The sequence below is a fragment of the Schistocerca americana genome, chromosome 6, assembly GCF_021461395.2.
Source record: "Schistocerca americana isolate TAMUIC-IGC-003095 chromosome 6, iqSchAmer2.1, whole genome shotgun sequence".
Classification (NCBI taxonomy): Eukaryota; Metazoa; Arthropoda; class Insecta; order Orthoptera; family Acrididae; genus Schistocerca; species Schistocerca americana.
Window position 1 is genome coordinate 289,054,580 of NC_060124.1, and position 5,000 is coordinate 289,059,579.

At 53.4% G+C, this 5,000-nt stretch overlaps 1 non-coding gene across 1 annotated transcript in view; it reads right to left on the bottom strand.

Moving 5' to 3' along the window:
* Positions 1-664, bottom strand: part of LOC124620951 — a 1,910-nt gene extending 1,246 nt beyond the window's left edge. The window contains exon 1 of the ribosomal RNA XR_006980452.1: positions 1-664. This exon is cut by the window's left edge and continues 1,246 nt beyond it. This is a non-coding gene — a ribosomal RNA (small subunit ribosomal RNA).
* Between the last annotated feature and the right edge of the window lie 4,336 nt (positions 665-5,000).

Genomic DNA, 5,000 nt, shown 5'->3' on the forward strand with positions numbered 1-5,000 from the left:
GGGACACAAATCCAACTACGAGCTTTTTAACCGCAACAACTTTAATATACGCTATTGGAGCTGGAATTACCGCGGCTGCTGGCACCAGACTTGCCCTCCAATAGATACTCGTTAAAGGATTTAAAGTGTACTCATTCCGATTACGGGGCCTCGGATGAGTCCCGTATCGTTATTTTTCGTCACTACCTCCCCGTGCCGGGAGTGGGTAATTTGCGCGCCTGCTGCCTTCCTTGGATGTGGTAGCCGTTTCTCAGGCTCCCTCTCCGGAATCGAACCCTGATTCCCCGTTACCCGTTACAACCATGGTAGGCGCAGAACCTACCATCGACAGTTGATAAGGCAGACATTTGAAAGATGCGTCGCCGGTACGAGGACCGTGCGATCAGCCCAAAGTTATTCAGAGTCACCAAGGCAAACGGACCGGACGAGCCGACCGATTGGTTTTGATCTAATAAAAGCGTCCCTTCCATCTCTGGTCGGGACTCTGTTTGCATGTATTAGCTCTAGAATTACCACAGTTATCCAAGTAACGTGGGTACGATCTAAGGAACCATAACTGATTTAATGAGCCATTCGCGGTTTCACCTTAATGCGGCTTGTACTGAGACATGCATGGCTTAATCTTTGAGACAAGCATATGACTACTGGCAGGATCAACCAGGGAGCTGCGTCAACTAGAGCTGAGCAGCCGGCCGCCCGGGAGTGTGTCCCGGGGGCCCGCGCGAACACGCAAGCGTCCGCTCAATTATTCTGCAAACAGGAGGAGGCTGAGCTCCCCTGCACAATACACCTCGAAACCCTCTCAGGTCCCGGCGGCGCGCAGCGCCGTCCTAAGTACTTGGTCGGGTTCGAGAGAGGCGCAATCGCCCGGAGTTTGGCGAGTAGACGCTTTAGGTGCGACCACCCGTGCTCCCAACTGAGCTTGCCGCTGCCGACAGAGGCCCGGGAGCGTGCTGTCGTGGCATTGCCGGCGGGAGACAACACGCGCCACCTACGGTGGCCGGCAGCTCCAACGCCAGCGCCACAGAAGGACAAAAGCCCCACTTGGGTGCCGAAGCGAACTCTCCCAGCACAGCGCACGCGCCAACACGTCCGCACAGCTGCGATACAAACCACCTGCGAGAACCGCAGAGGCGACCGAGCAGCAGACGGCGTCGCGGCGCCGAGCGCCGGGCGGCGGCGCATCCTCAGCGCACACAGTCCTCAATCGGACCAGCACACTGCAGATGTCCACCGCGCTTCGCACCGGGCCTGCGAGGACCTACTTTGGCCGCACGGCGCCGCGTGCAGGGTGCGCCGGCGCGCAGCTGCGCCGCCTGCCGCCTCCGTCGGCCGGCGCGCCTGCCACTGGCCGCCCCCACCAGCCGGCTGTAGCGCGTGCGCCCACGCACCGCGCGGCCAGCACGCCGGGAGGCCCCCCCTCACCGGCCGGGGACGGTCGCACCCAGCCACCGCCGCGTATCGCTTCACACCCACATGCCATTCACGTTCGTGGGCATGGTGGGTATCGCTGAAACAACCGGTTGGTAGCTCAACCGATCGTCGCCATCACTGATTCACCTCTAGCGAGAACAACCGCACCACAACGGTTTACCAGTTGTTCATTTGCGTAACGTCACCAGCAAACGTAGACGTCCATCGCCATTTGCAAATTCAACGATTGTTGCATGCCTGTGTCAGGTGTCACGACACACTATGTCTGCCCACATACACGCAACAACATGTGCACGCTTCGCGAACACGTGGAAGGTGGCCCCCGTACGTATGCGATGTCCATTGCGCGAACGACTGTCAACCGGCCTCTGTCGCATGTCGCAGATGTGGAACGCAGTGCACCATGCTATCACGGTGTGTGAGAAGAGACGACTACGTCTGACAACACGCGCCACTACATCAACAGACGGCTCATGCTGATCGCCATCCACGGCATACCATACTGCAATCCAGCTCTTATAGGGAGACGACACGTAGCTGAGTGCACAATATTTGGACCGTATGGTTCGCCGTTGTTGGCGCAGTCGTGGTACGGTCACACATGTACCACGATGTATCATTCAGTACATGAGGACCAATGTGCAGTACAGTGTGTCATTTGGACGTACAACATCAGCGGACAGTTGACACAAGCCGTACCACAACGTAGGCTGTGCTTCGCCATGCGAATGCCAATGAACAACTGCGAAGGGCATTGAGCATGTACGTCCTGCTGCCATCCGCATTACAGTGTATAGCTGCAAGGTGTTTAACATGAAGCGATACTCTGGGGACCGGGCAGTGCGAGTGGCAAACTATATTGCGGGGGTTGCAGTTAGGCAACACTACACTAATTTAACGCGTCGTATGACAATTACAGAGCGGGTTAAGGCCCAACGTGTGTTGGGTTAAGGCCCAACGTGTGTTGGGTTAAGGCCCAACGTGTGTTGGGTTAAGGCCCAACGTGTGTTGGGTTAAGGCCCAACGTGTGTTGGGTTAAGGCCCAACGTGTGTTGGGTTAAGGCCCAACGTGTGTTGGGTTAAGGCCCAACGTGTGTTGGGTTAAGGCCCAACGTGTGTTGGGTTAAGGCCCAACGTGTGTTGGGTTAAGGCCCAACGTGTGTTGGGTTAAGGCCCAACGTGTGTTGGGTTAAGGCCCAACGTGTGTTGGGTTAAGGCCCAACGTGTGTTGGGTTAAGGCGCAACATAGGTTAGGTTAAGGCGCAACATAGGTTAGGTTAAGGCGCAACATAGGTTAGGTTAAGGCGCAACATAGGTTAGGTTAAGGCGCAACATGGGTTAGGTTAAGGCGCAACATGGGTTAGGTTAAGGCGCAACATGGGTTAGGTTAAGGTACAATATGGGTTAGGTTAAGGTACAATATGGGTTAGGTTAAGGTACAATATGGGTTAGGTTAAGGTACAATATGGGTTAGGTTAAGGTACAATATGGGTTAGGTTAAGGTACAATATGGGTTAGGTTAAGGTACATTATGGGTTAGGTTAAGGTACAATATGGGTTAGGTTAAGGTACAATATGGGTTAGGTTAAGGTACAATATGGGTTAGGTTAAGGTACAATATGGGTTAGGTTAAGGTACAATATGGGTTAGGTTAAGGCGCAACATAGGTTAGGTTAAGGCGCAACATAGGTTAGGTTAAGGCGCAACATAGGTTAGGTTAAGGCGCAACACAGGTTAGGTTAAGGCGCAACACGGGTTAGGTTAAGGCGCAACACGGGTTAGGTTAAGGCGCAACACGGGTTAGGTTAAGGCGCAACACGGGTTAGGTTAAGGCGCAACACGGGTTAGGTTAAGGCGCAACACGGGTTAGGTTAAGGCGCAACACGGGTTAGGTTAAGGCGCAACACGGGTTAGGTTAAGGCGCAACACGGGTTAGGTTAAGGCGCAACACGGGTTAGGTTAAGGCGCAACACGGGTTAGGTTCAGGCACAACACGGGTTAGGTTAAGGCACAATACGGGTTAGGTTAAGGCACAATACGGGTTAGGTTAAGGCACAATACGGGTTAGGTTAAGGCACAATACGGGTTAGGTTAAGGCACAATACGGGTTAGGTTAAGGCACAATACGGGTTAGGTTAAGGCACAATACGGGTTAGGTTAAGGCACAATACGGGTTAGGTTAAGGCACAATACGGGTTAGGTTAAGGCACAATACGGGTTAGGTTAAGGCACAATACGGGTTAGGTTAAGGCACAATACGGGTTAGGTTAAGGCACAATACGGGTTAGGTTAAGGCACAATACGGGTTAGGTTAAGGCACAATACGGGTTAGGTTAAGGCACAATACGGGTTAGGTTAAGGCACAATACGGGTTAGGTTAAGGTACACATTGTTGTAAGGAAAGGTGTTTTGGGGGGGGGGGGCCGGTTTGTTGATTGTGATTATCGTAAGTAAATGACTGCGGCATCATCTGATTTGCCATGTCAGGGTGCACCTTTGGCTCATGACAGGCGGCGCTCTGATTCCATGCTTGTGGCAGACCTGTGTCTTTCATTCCTGCCATTGTTTGTGTGCTGTGACAGGAGGCAGTATTGTGATGTTGGGTGTACCCCTGTGTAGGACATGTGTGGGTGTTGGTGGCTTAGCTGAGCAATGGTGGTTGTCGGAAGGGTGGGATATTCTGTTTTGTGAGTGGACCTCCCGGTCTGGTTATGATAGTGTGGATTGTCTAATGTGGCGGAGAGGATGCACTGGGTGTTGTTCCATGCTGGTGCTTACATATTGTCTCTGTGCCTGTTACAGGCAGAGAGTAGTGCGTGATAAGAGTGTCTGGCTGACGTGTGGTTGTGATTGTGAGCAGAGTCTTTCAGCATGTATACGGACAGTTGTATACATTATCTGTATTTTGATGGCTCTATCTATTACTAATCAGCGCCGTGTATACGTTTCATCCGGTTCCAGTCGAAACTGTTGTATCTCTGTACATTAGTGACACGGCGAGGCCGCCACGTAGTTACTCGTCTCGGCAGCTTCCACCGGTGTATGGCAAATGATTATAAGGAATCAGTCTAGTCGTCAATACCGATAGTGTGACGTCACATGTCTGGGGTGGGGGACGCTGCGCCCTTCCGGTGGGTCATGGCCTAGGAAGACTCTTCCCACGCAGGGGGGGCTTGGACTGTCATTGACTCTTCCGAGTAATATACTTGCCGTACGTTTTTGCGACTGCGAGTGCAACGCTCACCGGTACCGACATGGATGGAGCGCCTCCTAGCTGCCGCTGAGCATCTGCATTCGTACAGAGAGCAACGCGATCGCGTCTGTAGCTCGTACGTGGTACAGCTCGCAGCTCATGTATATGGACAGCGGGAATGTCGCATATTGGACATAACTCTTCATGAAACGCACGTTATAGGGGTGGATTGCACATTGCGAGTGCGAGCAAAGTCCGCCGTTCATCCGCTGGAGTTGCGAGTTGGGCGGTTGGGGTGGGGCACGAACGGGTGCAGGTGGAGTGATTGCCGGTCCACGACTTCGTGCGGCAGAGGCGCTGGCGTTGGGGTGCT